Source organism: Neoarius graeffei, chromosome 8 (genome assembly GCF_027579695.1).
Source record: "Neoarius graeffei isolate fNeoGra1 chromosome 8, fNeoGra1.pri, whole genome shotgun sequence".
Taxonomy (NCBI): Eukaryota; Metazoa; Chordata; class Actinopteri; order Siluriformes; family Ariidae; genus Neoarius; species Neoarius graeffei.
In genome coordinates, this window is record NC_083576.1 from 57,621,741 (window position 1) to 57,648,293 (window position 26,553).

Sequence of the window (26,553 nt, forward strand, 5' to 3'; positions counted from 1 at the left end):
TAGCTAGCACTTACAGTTGTGGTCAGAAGTTTACATAGAGTGACATGAATATCATCTTGGATATGAATGTCATGGCAATATTTGGGCTTTCAGTAATTTCTTTGAACTGTTCTTTTCTGTGGCAGAATGTACAGCATACATCTTTAATTAAAAAAAAACACACTAGAATTTGGTGCACAAGTTTTAATTTTCTTTGGGTTTTCTGAAATCAACACAGGGTCAAAATTATACATACAGAGTAAAAAATTTACATACGCTCACTTAGATTATTAATTCAGAGGTGCTGAAACTTCCAAAATGTCTCTTATCTTGCCAAGGCCGAGGTCTCTTAACTTCCTGTTAGTGATCATGATGGACTACAGCTGGTAGCTTCTCTGTGCCTTCATAAAAAGGGTTTGTTTACAGCACTCATTGGATTGATCAACACACAATAAAATGGGAAAGTCCAAGGAGCTCAGTGCAGATCTGAGAAAGAGGATCACAGATGTACATAACTCCTGAATGTCTCTTGGAGCCATTTCTAAACAACTGCAAATTCCAAGACGAGTTCAAACAATTGTATGCAAGTTATTGTGAGGTGTAGTCACTTTGCCAAGCCACTTTGCTTCAAGAAAACCCAAACCGTCACCCTCAGCTGAAAGGAAATTGGTTTGGATGGTCAGGAACAACCTGGGAACCACCATGGCACAGCCCTGCTATGAACTGGAAGCTGATAGATCACTGTCGATAGTTCAGATCAGCATGGACTAAGAGGCTGCTATCCAAGAAATAACCCCCTGTTCCAAAATCAGCTTCCAGTTCATGGCAGAGCTGTGCCATGGTGGTTCCCAGGTTGTTCCTGACCATCCAAACTAATTTCCTTTCAGCTGAGGGTGATAGTTTGGGTTTTCTTGAAGCAAAGTGGCTTGGAAAAGTGACTACACCTCATAATAACTTGCATACAATTGTTTGAACTGATCTTGGAATTTGCAGTTGCTTAGAAATGGCTCCAAGAGACATTCCGGAGTTGTGTATATCTGCGATCCTCTTTCTCAGATCTGCACTGAGCTCCTTGGACTTTCCCATTTTATTGTGTGTTGGTCAATCCAATGAGTGCTGTAAACAAACCCTTTTTATGAAGGCACAGAGAAGCTACCAGCTGTAGTCCATCATGATCGCTAACAGGAAGTTAAGAGACCTTGGCCTTGGCAAGATAAAAGACATTTTGGAAGTTTCAGCACCTCTGAATTAACAATCTAAGTGAGCATATGTAAATTTTTGACCCTGTATGTATAATTTTGTCCCTGTGTTGATTTCAGAAAACCCAAAGAAAATTAAATCTTGTGCACCAAATTGTGCACCAAGTTGTGTTTTTTTTTTTAATTAAAGATGTATGCTGTACAATCAAACCTTCAAGCTTAACTAAAGTTTGAAGTTGACCACACAGACAATGAAAAAGCCTTCTGGAGGATAGCTGTATGGTCAGATGAGACAAAGATTGAGTTGTTTGGCCACAATGACCACCATGTACAGAGGGACACTGTACCAGCTGCTGGTGGTGGTAGGATCATCATGCTCTGGGGCTGTTTTGCTGCCAGTGGAACTGGTTCATTGCACAAAGTGGATGGAATAATGAAGAAGGAGGACTACCTCAGAATTCTTCAGCATAAACCATCAGAAACTTGAACACGACTTGGGAGTTACAACAGGACAATGAACCCAAACACACATCAGAGTGTTTGTGGAGGATAAAGCAGGCTCACATTAAGCTTAAAGCAAGTCCTGACTTCAACCCTACTGAAAATATATGGACCATGCTTATAATTTGAGTCCATGTCAAGGAAAAAAAAACAAATTTAATTGAACTCTACCAATTCTACCATGAAGAGTCGTGAAATATCCAACCAGAATTCTGCCAGAAGCTTGTTCATGGTAAACAAAAATGTTTGGTCAAGGTGAATCTTGCAAAGAGACATTTTACCCAAATATTAGATGTGCTGTATGTATATTTTTGACCCTGTGTTGATTTCAGAAAACCCGAAGAAAATTAAAACTTGTGCACCAAATTCTAGTGTGTTTTTTTTTTTTTAATTAAAGATGTATGCTGTACATTCTGCCACAGGAAAAGAACAGTTCAAAGAAATTACTGAAAGCCCAAATACTGCCATGGCATTCATATCCAAGATGACATTCATGTCACTGTATGTAAACTTCTGACCACAACTGTAGCTATCTTGGCCTTAGAATGCATGGGGCTCAACTCCATGGTAGCGAGTATGGAGTTATACACCTAATGTTTTGATCTTACAGAGAAAGAAACAATAACACAAAAGCAATAACAGAAAGACCTATTCGTCTTTTGTTTCACGGATCTATTCACGAATATCAACCACAAATTGCATCCCTGTGACTCAAAACTCTCCGATGTCGATGCAGAGTCATGATGAGGTTTTCCGTGCATCGCCATCTTGATGTGATGCAGTTCCATCGTTACGCTAATTAGTTAAAGCTTCTCACGTTTGGCTATTTCCGTAGGGCTGTACTGTTTACCTCAAGAAGGAAGATATTCGGTCCCAAAATATAGAAAAGTGACCCTTGGGGCATCAAAATGGTCACATCTTGTCTGCATGATATTCTTGCGAGACATAGGAAAATGCCATGCACAATAGAAAAATAGAAAATTTCAGATGACTTTGCAGTCAGCACCTTGAAGCTGAGACAGCATTAGGGGCTAAATAGCAATGAGCCACCATGGCTGAGACCCTTGCAGTAATTGATGACCTCCAGCCAGTAGTCAGGGTTAGATCCAGCTAGTAGCATCATGTAGTTATGCCTGCCTGTCTGATTTAACTATTCATCCATCCATCCATCCATCCATCCATCATCTGTAGCCGCTTATCTTGTTCTACAGGGTCGCAGGCAAGCTGGAGCCTATCCCAGCTGACTATGGGCGAGAAGTGGGGTACACCCTGGACAAGTCGCCAGGTTATCACAGGGCTGACACAGAGACAAACAACCATTCACACTCACATTCACACCTACGGTCAATTTAGAGCCACCAATTAGCCTAACCTGCATGTCTTTGGACTGTGGGGGAAACCGGAGCACCCGGAGGAAACCCACGCGGACACGGGGAGAACATGCAAACTCCACACAGAAAGGCCCTCGACGGCCACTGGGCTCGAACCCAGAACCTTCTTGCTGTGAGGCGACAGTGCTAACCACTATACCACCGTGCCGCCCTGATTTAACTATCTGTGTGATAATTATTTGACAGTCTGCTATAGATATTGAGATATCAGTGAAATCTCACTAATGACATTATAGCCTATCATAATGTGTGTAATGTTCTTCAGGTTTGAGTCAGTGAGCCTTGACATTCTGGTTTGACCATTGATATGCCTTCGTCCCCAAAAGATTGAAACCCCTGATCTATAGTACACAATCGGTATTGTGATACATCAACTGTGACACATTTCTGCAATGAGGACCTCACTAAAATTTAAACCCTGCTTACAGCACAGTTTTACTACATTATGATCAATGATGATATCATCGAATACTAGGCAAATATCTGAGAAAATATTAAAGTATTGTTTTTATAAAATAACAACAGTTAAGAGTAATCATTTTTTGTTTAAAAAAAATATTCCAGCATTTTTCTAACTCAGCAAATTAATACTTTTACTAGAAAGCACAATCAAGCACTTACCTGTGAATGAATTGTGTCTTACAAGCTCCAAAACACTGAAATTCCTGAATCTGAAAGGATATCACATCCCTCTTTCCTGGATACGCTGAGGGGTAGCGGAGGTGCGTTTTTATCACCATCAGGACCAATCAGATTGGAGATCTACGACACGGAGGAGGAAAAATGTTAAATAAACATGGCATTTATAAAATACAGGGTCATTGCATGTCCATTACCGTAGCATAATGTAAACCTGTGATGGAAAAAACAAAACAAAACAAGAAGACATGGTCATCACTATCCCCCGCCACGAGCATTTTATGAAGACCTCTTAAGACTTACACCCTTGTAAGTCCATTGTTTAATATTGACTTATGATGTCGTAAGTGCTAGGACACCTTCATAAAACACTAGCCAGCTTTTTTTAGTAGTATGAGCATGCAAAGTTTCACTGATGCAGCTTATGTAGTTTCTGAGGAAACTTGTCCAGATTGAGTCCAAAGTCCAATAACATAAATCAAGGGCCATAACTCTGAAAATAATAATTTATTGTAAATGATTTTCAAACCCAGTGGCACAGTGGTGTAGTGGTTAGCGCTGTCGCCTCACAGCAAGAAGGTCCGGGTTCGAGCCCCGTGGCCAGCAAGGGCCTTTCTGTGCGGAGTTTGCATGTTCTCCCCGTGGGTTTCCTCCGGGTGCTCCGGTTTCCCCCACAGTCCAAAGACATGCAGGTTAGGTTAACTGGTGACTCTAAATTGACCGTAGGTGTGAATGTGAGTGTGAATGGTTGTCTGTGTCTATGTGTCAGCCCTGTGATGACCTGGCGACTTGTCCAGGGTGTACCCCGCCTTTCGCCCGTAGTCAGCTGGGATAGGCTCCAGCTTGCCTGCGACCCTGTAGAACAGGATAAAGTGGCTAGAGATAACGAGATGAGATTTTCGAACCCAATTTAGATCATGAATTGTAGCATGAGCACGCAAAGTTTCATTGATGTAGCTTATGTAGTTTTTGAGAAAACTTGTCCAGAGTGAAACGGACGGACTCAGTCCATTCCTATGCCCCCCTGCGCATTTCGTGGCAGGGGATAAGAAGGGATTCAAAGCACCAGCTCTAACCATTTCTCCCCCCCAAAAAAAGAAAAGGCAGCGCAGTTCCAAAAGGCAAAGTATTCTTCATGTAGTCACATACTGTAATGTCCTTTTAACACCATGCACATCAATAGTAATGTTTACACTCGGTGTCCTAGATATACAGCTCCGCCTTTAAATTCTCTCTTTTCCTCTGATCCCCTGCCTGGAGCTCATTCTAAAGGCTTTATTCCTTATACAAAATGGCAACTAATATAATTATCTACGCTGAGCTCAAGACTTTACTATGCTACTAAGATCTACGGACCACGTCCTATTCCTTGGATTATCCTGGTAAAAGCCACTGCACTCAGGCTGCATACTGAACAGACAAAAACAATATACTACGACAAATTGTACACAAATGTGCTACTCTCTGGCAACATTAACGCTGCCATTTTTTTTTTTTTACATCAAAGCTAAATTTCTACTTTTTTAATGCCTCCTCCTCCCTCCTAAACCTCATGCCAGCATGGCCCACCAGTGCCACCAAACTCTGCCATCTCTCATGGGCTTGGCTGAGTGTTAGACATTGAGCTCTATATAAAATCTGGAGAGCTCATAGGCTCAGAGTGAAGCCAGCTGGCCGCCATCTTACCACTCCCATTGCGGAACGGAACTGTTATTTAGCCTACTGGAAGCTACACAAAATTGAACAAGTTATTGATGTAGTTGTTGAGGAAAAATTAGAAGAAAAATGTCTACATGTGCAGCAATGAACTTTACAAATCGTCAGGTCAAAGGTTGTGGATGGTTATTTCACCTATGAGTATTGATTTTATATATGAATGAAAGAAGAAAGATATGAAAGACTATAAGAGGAAAAACTGAAATAATCTTATCTCATCTCATTATCTGTAGCCGCTTTATCCTGTTCTACAGGGTCGCAGGCAAGCTGGAGCCTATCCCAGCTGACTACGGGCGAAAGGCGGGGTACACCCTGGACAAGTCGCCAGGTCATCACAGGGCTGACACATAGACACAGACAACCATTCACACTCACATTCACACCTACGGTCAATTTAGAGTCACCAGTTAACCTAACCTGCATGTCTTTGGACTGTGGGGGAAACCGGAGCACCCGGAGGAAACCCACGCGGACACGGGGAGAACATGCAAACTCCACACAGAAAGGCCCTCGCCGGCCATGGGGCTCGAACCCGGACCTTCTTGCTGTGAGGCGACAGCGCTAACCACTACACCACCGTGCTGCCCGTCCTCAAAATATGTCAAAGAATTGTCATTCTCAAAATAAAACCAAACTAAAAAATGACTACATTGACACTTATCACAGTTTAATCTTGACTTGGAGCAGACATCATGTGTACATTAGTGACATCCTTTTTCCCAGTACATAGAAATGATGAACTCTACTGAAAATGATTTGTTCATCGATCAGCATTAGGGTGGGAATCTCCAGGCAGCTCATGATTCAGTTTTTGGACGCAGGGTGCCGTAATGTGATTAGAAAACAATTCTTCATGCATCTTGATGCATTTCAATTTGTGATGTCAAGATTTCAAGATTCCCCCCCCAGTATAAACATCTGCTGCCCTTTAAAACATAACATAATTTTCTTTCATCATCATAAAAAAAAATAGGATAAATGTATTTCCATTATGGCTGTAGGAATAATTTCACTGTTTGAATACTATTCACATTTTCCTAATCAAGTCTGGCGAAACACATGTTCCTTAAACATTTTGGCTAACTTTTTTAGATAATATAGAAAATGAGCTCTGAATACTCTATTCCCCCATTCCCACTCACACCGAGAACCATATATTTTCTGACATTATACTGTAATGGTGTCCTGTTTCCTGAAACATTTAATTCATAAATTACACAAAATGACATCAATAACAGTAACTAATAATAATAATAATAAAAGTTATCACATTATACTGTAATAAAAGTGATGTGAATGTGCTCTCTCTCACTCTCTCAGGAACAAGATAATAATGTTTCCACTTCATATCATGGTTGAAGCGCAGAGATGGATGCAAGCGCAGAAACCTTTTATTTTCACAGGATAGACAAAGCAACGCAAAACACCAGGCATGAAAACATAAGAGTAAAAATCAGGAACACAATGAGCCTCGGCACGGAAAATAAAAACAAACGCAAGACAAACTAACAGATGCTTCGTCGTAAAAAAGGCGAAAGCCGGTATACGTGGTTGAGTTAATAAGCAGGGTGTGTGGAAATTGTAGTTAAGGGTTCATACTTGTAGACTGTGCAGTGCGCTCTGGGAAGCTACAAGTCTTGCCAGGTGCTAGCGTGACAATTTTCAGCCCGGGATAAACCACAGATATCTGAAGCCACAGTTACCGAGTCAGTGGATATGGCAGTCCCAATGCAGTGTGGGAAATAAAGCCAGACCAGCGAACATTGATCGGTAATTTTCGCATTTGTCTGTCTGTATTTCAAAAGCATTGGACCGAATGGCTGATTAAAAAATAATTCGAATTTGTCCGTCTATATTTCAAAAGCATCAAACTGGATGGCTCATGAAAAATTGTAAAAATATGGGTCTAATCTACTTCTAATTTTCTTCCAAATGTTACACTGGGTGAATATGTTGTAACAAGGCCTGTGAAACAGGGACCCCTACGGGCCCTACTTTTAAAAATTCATACCTTGGCCACAGATGGTCCCGGCCCCGCCACAATTTGCATGCACATCCCTCTCCCCGAGACCTTTTGAACCGGCCCAGGCTTGGCCCAATCCGATGTCAGCAGCAAGCACGGATTGCAGAAAGCTTTAGCATGAGCCCTTGCTCCAGCCACTTTCGCACGCGGGGATTTAAAAATTCATAACTTGGCCACCGCAGGTCCTCGTCCCACCAAAATGTACAGGCACCTCCCTCACCTGAGTGACACACTAAATAAGACAATAATAATGCACTCAGTATTCACTGTTTGTTTTATTGCACGATGCAGATGAACTAGTATTTTAGGGTTGACGGGATCTGATTGATCCAGTCGGTTGATTAACCCCTTGGCTGCCACCCATAATTAATTGTAATAGGCCAGGCATATAGGACAAAAATATAAAAATATCAAGATTATCAAAATTGGTATATTTTGATAATCTTTCTCTAACTTGTACAGAACTTTTATGACTTTTATATTTTTAATATTTGTATAGAAAAATCACAAAACACACTCTTGTAGAGTAAAAATAACTTTAGTAATCAAAAACAACTTCAAAAACATCCAAAAAACAAGACAGCAGGTCTTGTCAATGAGAACCTGTCCATAAACATGAATTACTAGTACTTGAAAACTCTATGTACACCAAGGGTCCAGGTATTCCAAGTAACTGGGTACCATTTTTATGATGGTCTTTGGTATGACCTGACCATGAATAGAACTCACGATCTCCCATTCGAGAGGCGGACACGCTAACCACTACGCCAACTCGCGGTAATGTGCCACTATGAAGTAAAAGTAATGTGCCATGTAAAGTACATAAAAGGAGGCATTTATGATGAGTAGCTTGCGTCATAAGGCACAGCGGTAAAAGATTTCATGATGTACGTGACTCGTCCAAGGGCACTGAAGGGGTTAAGAGTTCAGTTTACATGAAACTTTCCAGTACAGTATTATGTTAAGTGCCAAACTGCCAATCAGTGGTTATGTTGTTGTTTGCTATGTGCATTTTTTTTTCATTCATAATAAGTGACAGTCATAGTCATGTGCTTTGGATGATGTAGGTTTATATTTTAATAGAGTTTTTATTTTCTTGAAATAAATTTAAAAAAAAAAGGATCAGAGACTGAACTGGAAAAGGAAAAAACAAAACAAAAATAGTGAAGGGGAGTGCTATAAAGATACATAAGGAATGTGGGTAAAGTTGAGAAAATAAGAGGAGGTAATGAAAGAGGAAAAAAAAAGGTCAGGAGATACTTTTCTTGGGGCAAATTTGATCAGATACCACGGTTTAACACATAAGCCAAATACACATGATGGGAGTGGTAATATGGCGGCCAGATGGCTTCATTCGTTTCTACAGTGGGGAATAGGTTATGAGCCCTCCAGATTTTATATAGAGCTCAGTGGTGTTGGGATGTCCTCCAGTCTCAAATTAATATGCTGAAGGTCTTGACAAACGACATCATTCCAATGGGTGCATGGTCAGCCACGTGGGCGTCTCCAATCCCACCGCTGGTGGATAAAACTCATAAATGGCTCTTGTAGGGTGGTTGTCTGTGCAGTGCAGGACATGTCTGACCCAACAAACACAGCACTGTGCAATGGTGTGGAGGCTATTTGGTTGGTTGGTCCTCTGGCAGAGCTCCTCATTGGAGACATGGTCGCACCAACGCAACTCCTCAATGGTCCTGAGAGCATGGGTCTCGAAGCCGAGAACACGAGTGGCCAAGGTCTTGCTGAGAGGCCAGGTCTCGGCGCCGTAGAACAGCACAGACAAAACCGCAAAGTTGTAGACCTGTAGCTTGGTGGGTTTTTTTAATGTATCAAACCAAAACTGCCAAACAATCATCAGTTAAAGATGCAGTCAAAAGCTTTGTGTGGTTTCATGCATTTCTTTGTAATGTTCAACGTTTAACATTTCTTCAACTGGCCAACTTTCAAGCCAAGGTAGGTAATTTTGGAGAAACCAGGAAGAGTATGCTAGATTTTGAAAATATCCAACCAATACATCCCATCCCCTCTGATCAGCCATCCCTCCAAAACACATGAACAGGACGACTCCACAAGAGTGAGCATCGAGGAGAGGAGCGTAGTGCGTCGTCATATTCAACTACCTTGTGTCTCATTCACATGTCAGAAAACACCTAACGTTATCAAAACGAATGTAAACAATGATCACGGCTAATATTAGTACTCACAGCTGTCTAGCCTTGTCGAAGACTCCAGTCACGTGCAATTGGAACGTGGACAGAGTGCATGCGGGTAAGCCATCCAATCATTTCATTCGGGCCAAATGGGCTTTTTTTTTTACAGCCATACGACTGCCACAGATGAGAGATTTTGATGCTCAGAGCATTTGATCATTTGATTTATTCGTTGCTGCCGAGATGTAAAGAGCATTTCAAGAAATATAACAAAAAATACTTCTAACTAGATAGAACTCGACGCCAATGGCGTTGATGGGGATGCCTCCGCCCGGTAGACTACACGTCTTATGAAGCTGTGATTTGGGGATGGACATTTGACCTCACAGTAATCCTGACCTGGTGAAATTCCTTTCATTTGCCTTGGAGATACTGTGTTCACAAGGTTTTTGAACAGACATTTGACCTCACAGTGACCTTGACCTTAGACCTTTTGATCTCAAAATCTAATCAGTTCATGTTTGTCCCAAAGCGCACAAATGGTGAAAGTTTGGTGAAATTCCCTTCATTAGCCTTTGAGATATCGTGTTCACAAGGTTTCGGGACGGACGCACGCACGCATGCACGGACGGACAACCCGAAAACATAATGCCTCCTGCACCTTACGGTGGCGGAGGCATAAAAATTACCTACCTTACCTTTAAGCTCCTGAATAAATGGATGGAATTCACTAGAGGCGTGACAATTAATCGATCCCCGATCTATCGATCCGCATCGCTCACATTTTGTTAATCATTCGTTGTTGTTTGTATTAATTTCTAGTTTTGTAGTTTACCAATAAATGTCAACAGGCAATTGACACTGTAACCACATGAAAATCCAGGTCAAAGGTCGCATGTCATTCCTCGACCTGAAATCTAAAATGTCTACTGATATTGTAACATGTGGTAGATATTTACAACAAATTGGAAAAAAATATTTTCTGAATGGAATAAAAAAATCTGAATATTTCAAGCATGTAATTTTTTCTATGCTAGGAATTTAATTCTGCTCTAATTCTATTTATTGCAATAGGATTCCAAATACTCTATAAACATTCCATTCTGTTATGAATCAGAAATATTATATATATCATAAATCACAGCACTTTTATTTTTTAAAAAGTATTTCATCTACTTCAACAATGTTACACAAAGATCGATCCATAACAGTTGTCAAGGTCACTTAATTCCACAGGGTGTCGATAATGGTGGACACTGGTGAAAGTGATCACTATTATCGACACTTCACATGACTTCTCAAACGCATGTTTAGATACAAAGTGGCGACTGTCAAATGAAAGAGTAAGAAACGAAGTAGGTTTCGACAAGGAGATCATGACATTCTGTCGCATGTCCCAGACCCAGTGAAATGTAACTGAATTGTCTTGGCCAGCCCTAAGGGTCCCATCTGCATCTCATCATTGCTGAGGAGTGTGCTCCCATCACCCAATCAAGCATCCAGCCAGAGCAGGTCATGATATATTTTTTACCATATTAACATGCCATTGTTGTGTGTTATGCCTGATGTAAAGACTCTCGTCTCTGCGAGCCTACCACACAGATTTAATACTTGTCATTTTTAGGGCATACCTAATAACCTGTGTTTTCTTTCTCTCTCTCCCCCCCCCGAACTGTCCCTCTGAGTTACATGTTGGTCCTGGGATTGAGATGCTGGCCTCTTCTGCCCCTCGGACCTGCTTGATCCATCCTGGTGCCCTGTGTCTGGTCGGAGTTTTATCGCACCGCTCCTGTGAAGGACGGCCCCATGAGGACAGTTGAGGGTTATACCTGTTAAAACTGTTAATATTATAGTCAGGCTGTCTGTTGTTGCCAAATGAGGATGGGTTCCCTTTTGAGTCTGGTTCCTCTCGAGGTTTCTTCCTCATGTCGTCTGAGGGAGTTTTTCCTTGTCACCGTCACCACAGGCTTGCTCATTGGGGATAGATCAGGGATAAAATTAGCTCATGTTTTAAGTCGTTCAAATTCTGTAAAGCTGCTTTGCGACAATGTTTATTGTTAAAAGCGCTATACAAATAAACTTGATTTGATTTGATTTGATCATGAAATATCGGTGAATTTGATAAGTAAAAACATGTCCACGATCTTTCCACCATGCTTACCTGCGATGATAACATCCGGGTTTTCCTCAAATTGCTGATCGTGCTAAAAAAAATTCCATCTCGGGTAACGAGCTGTGTCATCAGACGACAAGATCAAAGGGCGAGGGGGGTCTTCCGGTTGATTAATTAACCAATAATAACTGTTGGAACTGAAACTCACCTTTGCAAAATTGTTTTTTATTGGTAAATCTGAAAAGGTGTCGATAATTAATTATGGACTGTCGATAATTGTAGCCGCCGCTGTATTAACTAACGTTATTAAATGATGTTAAGCACTTTGGAACAATTTGGTGATTTTTGCTTGCAATTTCATTCACATTCAGTGAAACGTTTTCTTCATTCTTTTTCAATCCCTCTCAAGTTTCTAAACCCAACTTTCAATGAGTATGAGTATATGCGTGTGTGTGTTCCTGTGTGTACGTGTAATAGTTTTATGCTGATACGATGAGACTTCATGCTAGAACTCTGAACTCTGAATAGTTCACAACAGCGAGTTCCTGATGTGGAGTAAAATGTATTTAAGCTTCCCATTCAGTATCCTGACCAACTGTCACTGATACACTGGTTACATAATTTCACCCACTTGTTCACGATTTTCTATCTATCCTGTGCTATACAGAGCGCTATATAGAGAGAAATGCCAGACTGAATACTGACACAATAATGAATACTCTGGTGGGGTTCAAAAGTCCGAGGCCACGAATGAAAATGCTTCCATTTTATTATTTTTTTCACAATTTAATACAACAATGTTCATCACAATATATTTTATTGACAACTTGAGTGAAATGAAGAATCTTTGAAATATCTATACTACTAAAGGAAGGCTGTCTGTCTCTCTGTCTGTCTGTCCACCGATACAAATCGACACAGCTGGACGCACATACTCCATACTTTGCACATGGATTGGTGGCACCCCAGAGGGGCCCCAAGACAACATTTTCGATTCTCCAAAACATGGGATTAGTGTTAATCCAACACACTATTCATTTCCCATCGGCTACATGCTCATGTTAACACACTGCGCACAGCCTCGGCAAGGAATCCCCTCCCCGACTCGCCTGAGAGTTTCGATTGTACGGGACCTCGCAATCAGCGCTCCTCGTTGGAGACTTCCGCTAGGGCCAAGTCTACGACACTGAGGAGATACGGGGAGCGATTTAGGTCATTTTGACAGAACACAGTGACCAGCGCAGCCCCTGTGAAGAGCACCATTCAGAGGAAATGACGTTCACGGGCAATAACTACTAGTTTACATGAATTTTAGAGTTTCTTAGTATTTGGTCCATCCCCTTTTTGTCCACTCGAGCTGGCATGGACTCCACAAGTTTGTGCAAAATCATATGATCCATTTTAGATCAAATCCATCGGAGTGTTGTCTGAACACATGCTTCAATAGAAGAGATTGGGAATGAGGAAAATCTTAACTTTTGTACAAAGCAGTTAACATGGTCAATATTACACATTTGCTTATATTTAAATAGGGAGCTAGAAATGGCACAGAATCATAAATATTACATATAAATATATTGAACAATTACTTTATTTTAAATATTTCGCAATTCTAAAACCTTCTGTTAAATTTCAGTTTTAAGCAAGATCAGCTGTGAGCTACTGCTCATTTATGTATCCCCCCCCCCCGCTCTCGCTTATATCAGAATGCAAGCAATCGAAGGAATAGGACACTTATTATGAATATTGACTTCAACAAATAACGAACCCTGAAACAAGTAAGTAAAGAGCAGTGTCTCTCCCCAGGGATTTCAAATAGCATCATGGTAAACTGTCATTTTGAAATAGCATTTCGCTCGGACCCGGCGCCGTGGGGGGCGAAAGGGGGCGTCGCTCCCTCGTGGCTACAGCCCCGCCCCCTCAACGGAGACTCAGATCACTTAATTGTTTTCTTATAAAAATATAATGTATTATAGACGTATTAATAATTTGCATTTTCAAATACGAAATATTAAGTGGTTGCGCATTGCACAAAAATACATTTCACATAAATCACTACTAAAACTGGCACGGTAGAACAAATCTGATTGGTTGTTATGACACTTACAAGTGCATTGTCTCTGCAATATCCTGTAATATGCAGTCAAGTTTACGGGAGTAGTCTTTCCCCCACCGAATTAAACGAATTCAATCACAATATTGTGAATCCATTTTCTTTCTTTGTAGGCTAAGTTTATCTCCGTTTATGTTGGTGTATGTGTTCATATATGGTCCGCTTTGTGCGCAAATAGCGTAAGAATATGTGTCGTTGACGTCACCCCCCATGCAGCGGGGGTGAAAATTCATCACTTCAGAGTGTTTTGTCCCCTACACGCCTAAACTGGGATCGCGGATTAAGTGGTTAGCGTTGACTCGGTGCGAGTCAGGAAGGCTATTACTGGTGCAGCCGCGGGGTCTGTTGATTTTTTTAAATTATGATTTTGGCCGCCGAGTCAAGTACCTTAGACTTGCATTGACGTTTTGTTTTCATGCCGCGGAGCTATTTGTATGTATTTTAAATTTAAAGGACTTGTCTGTAGGTTTGTGTGTGTTGTTTTATGTTTGGCATCTTTCCGGTTGTAACGCGTGTCTGTGAGAAAATTGGAGGGGAGGGGTAACAGGTGGGCACGGGTGTTGATAAAGTGCAACTGCCCTGGTAATATGTCACATGATTTTCCCGTACTAAAGCAACCTTCGGGGCCGTGGTTTTGTGGTTGGCGCAGTTAATTGTTTGAAACACGTTGTCAGACCGCCATCACTACTACACACTATATGAAAAATATTTGCCCCCTTGCGATTTCTAATTGCCCCCTTAGTAAACTGTTCCTGGCGCCAGGCCTGATTTCGCTTCCTGAAATAGCGTCAAAATCCAACCTACATGTTTCGTAAATACATTCAGTCGGTAAAGAGGAAGTCGATGTGCGACAGACCTGAAAACAGCATACACGGTATAGAACCCCGAGCTGAAACTTGGCACCAAATATCAAGCAGTTGTGATTTGTACTTGCTGAGAAAAGCGTTATGAAAATTTTGTAAATCCATGCTATATGTTTTGCAAATACATTCAGTCGGTAAACAGGAAGTCGATGTGCGACAGACCTGAAAACGGTATACACGGTATAGAACACCAAGTTGAAGTTTGGTACCAAATATCAAGCAGGTGTGATTTGTAGTTGTGGAGAAAAGTGCTATGAAAATTTTGTAAATCCACATTATATGTTTCGTAAATACATTCAGGTAAACAGGAAGTTGATGTGCAACAGATCTGAAAATGGTATACATGGTATGGAACCCCAAGCTGAAGTTTGGTACCAAGTATCAAGTGGCTATGATTTGTGGTTGCTGAGAAAAAGCGTGTTTTGGATGGACAGAGATACAGATACAGACAGAGGTAAACCAGTATAACCCACTCCACCCCTCCTTGGAGTGGGGGTATAATAATAATAATAATAATAATAATAATAATAATAATAATAATAATGAGACGAGATGAGAATAATTTTTTTAAAATCCCAGATTTTCAGTGTGGTCTCAGACTTTCGGACATCACTGTACATGATCCATCATTACATTAACCCCAACGGTGTAAATTACCGAGCCTAGGGAGAAAAGAAAGTATCTGGTGCACACGTCATCTGTTAGTTGATTTATGATCTCGTTTGGTACATTTCGTGCTCTCAAGCTACATATGGTATATTTTACACTGTAAAATATGTCCTGTATGGCTAGTCTCCTGTTAGAAATGCTTCATCATATTTATGGAGTTCAGGTCTCTCTTGGGTAGTTTCTTGTCCGCACCAGAAACTTTCATTTTTTATTTATTTTTGCACATGTCCCTTTAGGGGCTCTGTACCTAGCAATCAAATCCACAAAACTACAGATGTATTAAAAAAAAGATTATGTATTAAATACACAATTAACAAGTACATGTTGGCTTTAGTGGTCGCTAAACAGTAATGAATTACATTTATATCCTCGACGTGCTAGTCATTCTGACAAGTACTTTTTGAGTGAAGAGAAATTGCTGTGCATTATAGTATTTGGTGCAGAAATAGTTATGCATTATGACACACTATGGGTGATAATGCCAATTTAATTTGTAAAGACAGTAGCAGTCAAAAGTCTGGACACACTCAGAGGTTTTTCTATATTTTGATTATTTTCTACACTGTAGAACAACACTCTGGAACATATATGGAGAACAGAAAAGTGTGAAACAAAATTTGTTTCATATTTTAGATTCTTCAAAGTAGCCACCGTTTATCTTGACGCTTTGCACACTATTGGCATTATCTTAACCAGCTTCATGAGGTAGTCACCTGGAATGCTTTTCTATAGGTGGGTTGCATCCGATGTCACATTCGCCTCATTAGATATGCAAGGCATGAAGTGGTGGTCAGCCAAGCTCACTGTTCACAAAGTGTTACTATCACTGGGGAGCCTTGCTAATCATTAAAATGCCCCAAGCTTGCGTTGTTTTGGGCTGTTCGAAGCAAACAAACCGTGAAACTGATAAAAGTTTCTTCTGGGTTCCCCGTGAAGTGATAAAAGGGTGAAAAAGCAAAGGATTTTCCCAAAAGATGATGAGAAAGGTGGCTCTTGAACCTTTCGCTGCAATGGAAGAGAGCAGAGTCGAACAATGCTCGGGTTTGCGCTGATCACTTCGGGAAAGGTTTGTAAATTCCTCTGATTTATTTCGTTTGGATTCGCAAAATCACTCTTCTGGCCATTTTACGTTATTTAGTGATGTTTTGAAGTTTAGGAGATAGTTAAGTCCTCAGATGTGCTTTTGTTTACTGTTTGATTGTGGCCGCCATATTGTAAACTAACGTGTATATAATACATGTAATACCCAGGTCTTTAAAGGGGTTTCTGTGGATCTTTGTGAATGATTTACAGTGGGGAAAATAAGTATTTGATACACTGCCGATTTTGCAAGTTTTCCCACTTACAAAGAATGGAGAGGTCTGTAATTTTTATCATAGGTACACTTCAATTGTGAGAGACAGAATCTAAAAAAAAAAAAAACAACATCCAGAAAATGTATGATTTTTAAATAATTACGGTAATTTGCATTTTATTGCATGAAATAAGTATTTGATACAATAGAAAAACAGAACTTAATATTTGGTACAGAAACCTTTGTTTACAATTACAGAGGTCAGACGTTTGCTGTAGTTCTTGACCAGGTTTGCACACACTGCAGCAGGGATTTTGGCCCTCTCCTCCATACAGACCTTCTCCAGATCTTTCAGGTTTCGGGGCTGTCGCTGGGCAACACAGAGTTTCAGCTCCCTCCAAAGATTTTCTATTGGGTTCAGGTCTGGAGACTGGCTAGGCCACTCCAGGACCTTGAAATGCTTCTTATGGAGCCACTCCTTAGTTGCCCTGGCTATGTGTTTCGGGTCATTGTCATGCTGGAAGACCTAGCCACGACCCATCTTCAATGCTCTTACTAAGGGAAGGAGGTTGTTGTCCAAAATCTCATGATACATGGCCCCATCCATCCTCCCCTCAATACGGTACAGTCGTCCTGTCCCCTTTGCAAAAAAGCACCCCCAAAGTATGATGTTTCCACCCCCATGCTTCACGGTTGGGATGGTGTTCTTGGGGTTGTACTCATCCTTCTTCTTCCTCCAAACATGGCGAGTGGAGTTTATGCCAAAAAGCTCTATTTTGGTCTCATCTGACCACATGACCTTCTCCCATGCCTCCTCTGGATCATCCAGATGGTCACTGGCAAACTTCAGACGGGCCTGGACATGTGCTGGCTTGAGCAGGGGGACCTTGCGCGCACTGCAGGATTTTAATCCATGATGGTGTAGTGTGTTACTAATGGTAATCTTTGAGACTGTGGGCCCAGCTCTCTTCAGGTCATTGACCAGGTCCTCCCATGTAGTTCTGGGCTGATCCCTCACCTTTCTCATGATCACTGATACCCCACGAGGCGAGATCTTGTATGGAGCCCCAGACCGAGGGAGATTGACAGTCATCTTGAGTTTCTTCCATTTTCTAATAATTGCGCCAACAGTTGTTGCCCTCTCACCAAGCTGCTTGCCTATTGTCCTGTAGCCCATCCCAGCCTTGTGCAGGTCTACAATTTTGTCCCTGGTGTCCTTAGACAGCTCTTTGGTCTTGCCCATGGTGGAGAGGTTGAAGTCTGATTGAGTGTGTGGACAGGGGTCTTTTATACAGGTAACGAGTTCAAACAGGTGCAATTAATGCAGGTAATGAGTGGAGAATAGGAGGGCTTCTTAAAGAAAAACTAACAGGTCTGTGAGAGCCAGAATTCTTGCTGGTTGGTAGGTGATCAAACACATATTCCATGCAATAAAATGCAAATTAAATATTTAAAAATCATACAATGTGATTTTCTGGATTTTTTTTAGATTCTGTCTCTCACAGTTGAAGTGTACCTACGATAAAAATAACAGACCTCTCCATTCTTTGTAAGTGGGAAAACTTGCAAAATTGGCAGTGTATCAAATACTTATTTTCCCCACTGTATTTACCTGGAAGAGAAGAGCAGGGAGGAGTGAGAATCAAGCAGCTGTGGTTTGTCTACACCAGTGTTGTAGTCGAGTCACTAAACCTCGAGTCCAAGTCTAGTCTTGAGTCCCCAGTGTTCAAGTCTGAGTCATTAAAAAATTTCAAGTCGAGTCCAAGTCCGCTATAGATCCGAGCTGAGTTGAGTCCAACACTCCAACCGCACCATTTGACGGTGGCAGTTTCAGCGCCATTGACATTAGTTTGTTCCTGAACATGACTTATGAACAGGTGAATGTGCTTCTCTTTGTCAGGGAGTGCGAAGTATTCTGTCAGAGATGGTTGGGAGACGGATGCAAGTACAGAAGGTGTGTTTATTAATACAAGTGAAGACAGGTAAACAATCCAGAACGGCAGGCAAAATCGTAAAACAGTCAATGGGTCAAGCGAAACACAAACAAACAGGCTATCGTAGACTCGGCAGAATCAAAGACGAGAAACAGGAACTCAGGGATCAGGAAACCAAACAAGGAAATAAGGCTCGGTAATGCGTCAGCAACGCAACTCAATACTTCGCAAAGTAAGTGTGTTTTCATAGTTTTTAATATAAGTGCCCTGATTGTGCCTTAATCCTGTGCAGGTGCGAGTCGTTTATGGCGCATGTGCTGTCCGGAATGCGCCCGAGAGTCTATCTAATGCACACGCCAAAGCGCGCAGGTGTGACACTCTTGCACAAAATTAGTACAGTAATTAATGTAAATATAAATATCTTATGCCAAATTATTATGGCATGTTACCAAAAAAAAAGAGAAAAAAATCTGAGTCCTCGTCTCCAATTTACGAGTCCGAATGCAGTTAATGCACAAGTCCGAGTCATCAGTGCTCAAGTCCAAGTCAAGTCATGAGTCCTTAAAATTAGGGCATGAGTTGGACTCGAGTACTACAAGCCTGGTTTACACTCGATACTAAAAATTGTAACGTCCTAGCAACCATCGTGAAAATGTGTACAAAAAGCCCCAAAATGCCAGTTTACCCGGGCAAAAAAAGGATACAAGATTTATCTTGTAGTGTCCTGATCCCCAGATCTTTAACCCAGCCACATATAAAAAGTTGTACTCCTCCATGCTCTTCCAGGTTTTCATCGGTGTGTCCGTTTAGAACGATGTCTGCAGCAGCAGGTAGTTTGAGATGTCGGGGAACTCAACGGATGGATACTTTTCCAACTTGTAGGAAAAAATCCTTCTTTCTTAACGTGTAAGGATCTAATCCCATTGCAAAGAGCAACTTTCTGAAGGTATCTTGACCGTGCATTGGTTTCTAAACTGCGAAAATAGTTGGAGATGGTTTCACTAGCTCTTTACAAAACAGCAGCCAAATTGGTTCTGGTTTTGGTGTCGACTGCATAAACTCCACAGATGGGATGTAACATGCAGGCACAAGCAGGATATTAATTTTTGAACAGGGATTTTTGGATGATGTTACCCAGATCAGCTGTCTGCAGTCTGGAACTGGTTTGCCTGACCACTACTTCATTCACCGGAAGTAAACTCGCAAGCAAGTCACGTGACCGAATACAACCTGTTAACAGGTGCCTCGTCAAAAGTTAATTAGTGCAATTAATTGCCATCTTAATGTATGAGATCAAACAGTAAATATTGAATAATAAAAATACAGTAAATAGTCTGATTACACATCATGTCAAAAACCACTCAACTAAGTAAAGATATACGACAGTCCATCGTTACTTTAAGAAATGAAGTGTCTTAATTAATAAAAGTAAAGAAAAACCATTGAATTAGAAGGTGTGTCCAAACTTTGGACTAGTACTGTATATGTATGTACAGTATGTAATTTTTACACTGAGAATTCAGACAACACTAAAAAATAGGTACCCTATGGGTCCATGTGGCTACTGCTTATAAATAAAATTGTTTTCTGATCCCATGTCCATACAGTAAATATAGCATATACGTATATTCACTCTATGAGGCAGTAGCCACAAAAATGAAGCATAATCCAAAAATGAGCAATTTAAAAATCACAGAAGTAAAATATACCGTGTCTGTACTTTATATATTATTCTACTCTTACCTCTTACAGTTTTTGAAACTGAAACCTCCAAACCGAGGCGAACATACACACACTGTCGCCATGACCCAAACTCTTATTATTTCCCAGAAATGGCCTGGCGCTAGAGCTCAGTGGTCTCAATACTCTTTTCGACAACTTTCTGTAACAACTCGGAAGTGCGTCACATCTACATCACACATGGGACCACTGGCCGAAGAAGGCGAGGAAAGGGGGAGAACCTGGAGGATATTTTAAAATAGGAATGCACTTTCCCTTGGTAATAACCATAAACTTGCCTGAAAGCGATTTTAGTCTTGTCCATTTATTTTGAATAGAGAAACGAATTGTATACACACACCGGTCATTTTAATAGGAACACCTGTATGCACAATTGTTACACTCATTCTTTCTTACAACACGATGACATAGTAGCTACAGCCTCTATGAGGCAATAGCCACAAAAATGGCTACACCCTAAATAGTGCGCCATCTGGTGAATAGGGAACAAATTCAGACACAGTAATAGAGAAACTAGAGACACCACCACTGTTTTTTTTTTTTTTTTTAATGCTGCATTAATATGTTTTAAAGAGACGTTTGAAAAATCTGCTCGTACATGTACACTGCAACCCCGCTATAACAAACTCCTTGGGTGATGTCCAAAGTTTGTTATACTGAAAAGTGTGTAATGCCGAAATGGACTCACTTGTCACACCAAACACTCGCTCTTGCGTAAAACAAGACCAACTGTGTTTAATGTATATTTACGCTTAATTCACTTACATATTCACAAAGTAAAGGAAACAAGTCAGTCACGCTTTCCAATGTCATAAAAATAATGCAAATATGGTGAATGTTCAGTTAGTAAAAGTGCATGTGGCGTAGGCAAGGGTGTGGTCGAGGGCCAGCTGTGAACAGTGAGGAGTCAGGTTGAACCAGTAGGTAACGTGTGAGGAATTACACCTGTGTTGGATTACTGGCTGTGTATTAATGTGTCTCTTTCAGATGGCCAGTAATGAGAGAGAGAGAGAGAAAGAGAGAGAGAGAGAGAGAGAGAGAGAGAGAGAGCTGTGTTCCCCAATGCATGCATGTGTGAGCAAAACCTACCCTGTCTGAAATCACTCACTACTCACTATACAGTATAGTGGACTATATAGTGAGTTCGCCATTTTGTAGTGCTGCCCGAATGTATAGTGAGAATTATTACACCACATATAGCGCACTCAAAGTATCCCACAATGCACCGTGAAAAGTAGTGTACAACCGATGGTCACTAACCAAGCAATATATCCCATCCTGCACTGCGGTCATGCTGAAAGAAAAAAAAAAAGTGTGTTGGGCTGAATGGACGGAGGAAGAAACGCATTATAAATGGACATTCAAGTACAATTAAAAATAGTAAGAGAACAGAAAATAAGCTAAACTAGAATAAGACAGATAAAATACAAGAATCAAAGTTACAGTGCAGAGCAAGGAATTAATCAAAAGCCTCAACTCTGATTTACTAAAAGGCAGCGGCAAAGAAGAAAGGATTCAGCCTTGATTTAAAAGAACTGAAAGATGCAGCAGGCACCGAATACTTTGTATTGATTAATGTGGGAAATATGTTCAGTATATTATGCATTTATCATAAAAATACATGCGTGTATTTATTATTTTGGAAACCCACCAGCCGACTGATCTGGCACGTTTTAATTGTGCGACAGTAATGATGTAAATAACGGCGCGGCAGAGTAGTGTCCAAAAGTGTATTTTTATTTTTTTTTAATTTTACCAATGAGCTCACTATATAGTCCTCTATATAGAATTCCCTGTATACAGTGCCTTGCAAAAGTATTCATCCCGCTTGGTGTTTGTCCTGTTTTGTCGCATTACAAGCTGGAATTAAAATGGATTTTGGAGGGTTAGCACCATTTGATTTACACAACATGCCTACCACTTTAAAGGTGCAAATTGTTTTTTTTATTGTGACACAAACAATAATGGCGGCACGGTGGTGTAGTGGTTAGCGCTGTCGCCTCACAGCAAGAAGGTCCGGGTTCGAGCCCCGTGGCCGGCGAGGACCTTTCTGTGCGGAGTTTGCATGTTCTCCCTGTGTCCGCGTGGGTTTCCTCCGGGTGCTCCGGTTTCCCCCACAGTCCAAAGACATGCAGGTTAGGTTAACTGGTGACTCTAAATTGACCGTAGGTGTGAATGTGAGTGTGAATGGTTGTCTGTGTCTATGTGTCAGCCCTGTGATGACCTGGCGACTTGTCCAGGGTGTACCCCGCCTTTCGCCCGTAGTCAGCTGGGATAGGCTCCAGCTTGCCTGCGACCCTGTAGAAGGATAAAGCGGCTAGAGATAATGAGATGAGACAAACAATAATTAAGATGAAAAAACAGAACTATGGAGTGTGCATAGGTATTCACCCCCCAGTCAATACTTTATAGAGCCATCTTTTGCTGCAGTTACAGCTGCAAGTCTCCTGGGGTATGTCTCTATTAGCTTAGCGCATCTAGCCACAGGGATTTTTGCCCAATCAGGGCTCTACGTTAACTTTGAGACATGGTTGCCCATTCGGGCAACCATTTGTAGAAATCTGGTTGCCCAAACTCAGAACATGGTTGCCCAAATATTACATATTATTATTTTTTATTTATTATTCAACCTTCTCAGACGCTGTCTGTATCAACAAGCATTGACACTAGCACCCCGTGCGAGTAATGCAGTAATTAGTCATGTAGTGAAGGACATACCAATAGACAGTCCCCCCAGGATTCCGCGGGCCTTTTTTGTGATTGTTGCGGGCTAAAATGTCTGATGTTGCAGGGGTTTTCCAAAAAAATTGCGATGAAAGTTGCGGTGTTTTTTAGGTTTTTGTTGCGATTACATTGCGGGAGGAAGTGAAAGTTGCGAGAAATTGTTGCGATTTTCTCTTTTTGTGATTAAAATTGAGTGATATGTTAAATATTAAGTTATTACTGAAAAACTATTGATTAAAAAAACAAAGACACTGAGAAATGGTCCTATAAACAACTTTACCAATATAAAAGATTACCAGGACTACAAAAATGCATAAAAATAGGCTTTACTTATCCAAATGCACCTGTTGGTTCAAAAGTTAAAGTGCATAGAACCTCACAGCACAACATGAAGTTACCTTAAAATATAATACAAATGCCTCAGCTTTCATGTAAGAAAAAAAAAAACTATTAATACTAGTACTGTGTGCAGGCAGTCTCTCCTGAAGACTAAATTAAACAATAATTATAAACTAATAAAATAAATGGCTCAGGCTTCATAGAAGAAAAAAAACAATTTGAACAGAATCTCACAGTATGATGCTGAAGCTGCCTAAACAATGGAAAATAAAATATGATTTTGGCAAAAATGTTGGCATCCATTAATTTCTTGTATTAAGTAAAAAAAATAATGTAAAGTGCACACAGTCCTTCACTGTAAACATAACACACTTTCAGTAACAGAATTTAAGCCTACATAAACACTCACTTGCACATCATGCAATGTTGCCAGATACTGCTGACGTTTTACAGCCCAAAATATGTTCAAAACCCGCCAAAATGCACTTAAAGCCGCCCAATCTGGCAACACTGCGCACATGCTGCTTCTCTTGAACGTATACATAGAAGTAAGGCGGAAGGTAGTTTGTCAACGTCACCTCAAGACGACGCCAACGATTGGTCAAATTTGCGGGAAAGTTGCGGTGATTGGATATAATTGCAACACCGCCCTGAATTCGCGGGGATTGGTTGAATTTGCAAATCGCAACATCGCGAAATCCTGGAGGGTCTGAATAGAACATTGAATATGCACTACGCGATAATTATTAGCAATGGGAAACTGCATTGCGAGCCCGTGATGTGCAAATGTGAATTCCGCTAGTTGTTGAACATCCTGTAATGATAACATGGACGCGGTCTTTCCAAGTCAAACAATCGCAAATCGTGATGGAATTTCATCATAATATGAATGAATAAACATAGTTTTTCACGCAAGTTGACATATTTGGGTAGTTGCCCGATCGGGCAAGCATTTGTGAGAGTCTGGTTGTCCGAATCTATTGAATGGTTGCCCCGGGCAATCGGGCTACTGTTAATGTCGAGCCCTGCCATTCCTCGAGGCAAAGCTGCTCCAACTCCTTCAAGTTAGATGGGTTGTGTTGGTGTACAGTAATATTCAAGTTATGCCACAGATTCTCAATTGGGTTGAGGTCTGGGCTTTGATTAGGCCATTCCAAGACATTTAAATGTTTCCCTTTAAACCACTCCAGTGTAGCTTTAGCAATATGTTTAGGGTCATTGTCCTGCTGGAATGTGAACCTTCGTCCCAGTCTCAAACCTCTGGCCGACTCCAACAGGTTTTCCTCCAGAATTGCCCTGTATTCAGTGCCATCCTTCTTTCAGTCCTGACCAGTTTTCCTGTCCCTGCAGATGAAAAATATCCCCACAGCATGATACTGCCACCACCATGCTTCACTGTAGGAATGGTGTTCTCAGGATGTTGGGTTTGCGCCATACATGGCATTTTCCATGATGGCCAAAAAGTTCAATTTAATCTCATTTGACCAGAGAATCATCTTCCATGTGTTTGGGGAGTCTGCCACATGCTGTTGGGAAAACTCCAAGTGTGTTTTCTTAAACAATTACTTTTTTTCTGGCCACTCTTCCCTAAAGCCCCACTCTGTGGACTGTACAGCTTAAAATGTTCCTATGGACAGATCCTCCCATCTCCACTGTGGATCTTTGCAGATCCTTCAGTGTTATCTTTGGTGTCTTTGTTGCATCTCTGATTAATGCCCTCCTTGCCCAGTCTGTGAGTTTTGATGGGCAACCTTCTCTTGTCAGGTTTGTAGTGGTGCCGTATTCTTTCCATTTTGCTATAATGGATTTAATGGTGCTCCCTGGGATATTCAAAGTGTGGGATATTTTTTATAACCCAACCCTGATCTATACTTCTCCACAACCTTGTCTCTGACCTGTTTGGAGGCTCCTTGGTTTACATGTTGCTTGCTTAGTAGTGTTGCAGAGTCGGGGTCCTTCCAGAACAGGTTGATTTATACGGACATCATGTGACAGATCATGTGACACTTTGATTGCACACAGGTGGATCTTAATCAACTAATTATGTGACTTATGAAGTGAATTGGTTGGAGCAGCTCTTATTTAGGGGTTTCATACGAAAGGGGGTGAATACCTATGCACACTCCAGATTTCTGTTTTTTCATCTTAATTATTGTTTGTGTCACAATAAAAAAAATTAAAAAAAAAAACGTGCACCTTTAAAGTTGTAGGCATGTTGTGTAAATCAAATGGTGCTAACCCTCCAAAAATCCATTTTAATTCCAGCTTGTAATGCGACAAAACAGGACAAACACCAAGAGGGATGAATACTTTTGCAAGGCACTGTAGTGAGTAGGGAGTAGTGAATGAGTGAGTGATTTCGGACACAGTGAGAAAGTGACTGAGAAGTGAAAGTAAAGATAAATAATATAAAATGCACCTTGAACTGTCGCGCCTGTCTCCCAGTTCCTCATTGCCCCAGCATACAAACTGTTGCAGTACGATCCTAATGTCCCATCAGTTTTACTTGCCACAGAAACTTGTAATTCTGGACTGCAGTGTTCCCGAAAAACTTTCCTTAACATCAGTCATATTGTCTGACGTTGGGCAGATCTATGTCAGACATTTTCAGACCTTGTCAGACAATTTTAGCTTTGTGTAAAATGAATGAAAACAAGCAAGAAAATCAAGGACTATTATTTATTCCACAATGTCCTATTCGACAATGTCCTTTCCAGCACACTGAAACGGTCAGTTACTGATGATATTTTTTTGTATCAGTTTATCATTGAACACATCAAAGCTCATTTCTGAATTTCTCAAGCAGACGGTTGTTAGTTTCCTCATCCTGCTCATCAAAGCTCTCATAGCCGGCATCAAGATCAGAATCAGAATCCTGCTCATAACACTCATCCATCTGAGGAACAGGTTCTTCAACATCTTCATCAGAACCAGCCACAGCTTCACCTTCAACATCAACAATATCACACATCTGAACATCTTGCTGCTGGTTCCTGCTAGTTTTGACAGCACGATCAGTAGTCACAAAACATGAGCTTTTTACCGTAATCGTAACGAAGCCAAGGCCTCCCAACTCGCCATGCCTCTTGAAAACGACGGCATGGCTGCTTCCCCCTTCAGAATTGACAGATGTTCTCCTTTTGAAAGCAACTTGCAGTTTGACGGT

General features: G+C 41.0%; 1 protein-coding gene across 3 annotated transcripts in view; it reads right to left on the bottom strand.

Annotated features, from left to right (window-relative positions):
- Positions 1–26,553, bottom strand: part of frmpd1b (FERM and PDZ domain containing 1b) — a 123,196-nt gene that overhangs the window by 70,026 nt on the left and 26,617 nt on the right. For all 3 annotated transcript variants that reach the window (XM_060927900.1, XM_060927901.1, XM_060927902.1), the window contains exon 2: positions 3,692–3,832. The gene's annotated coding sequence lies outside the window, so the exon portion shown is untranslated. The remainder of the gene's footprint in view (positions 1–3,691; positions 3,833–26,553) is intronic.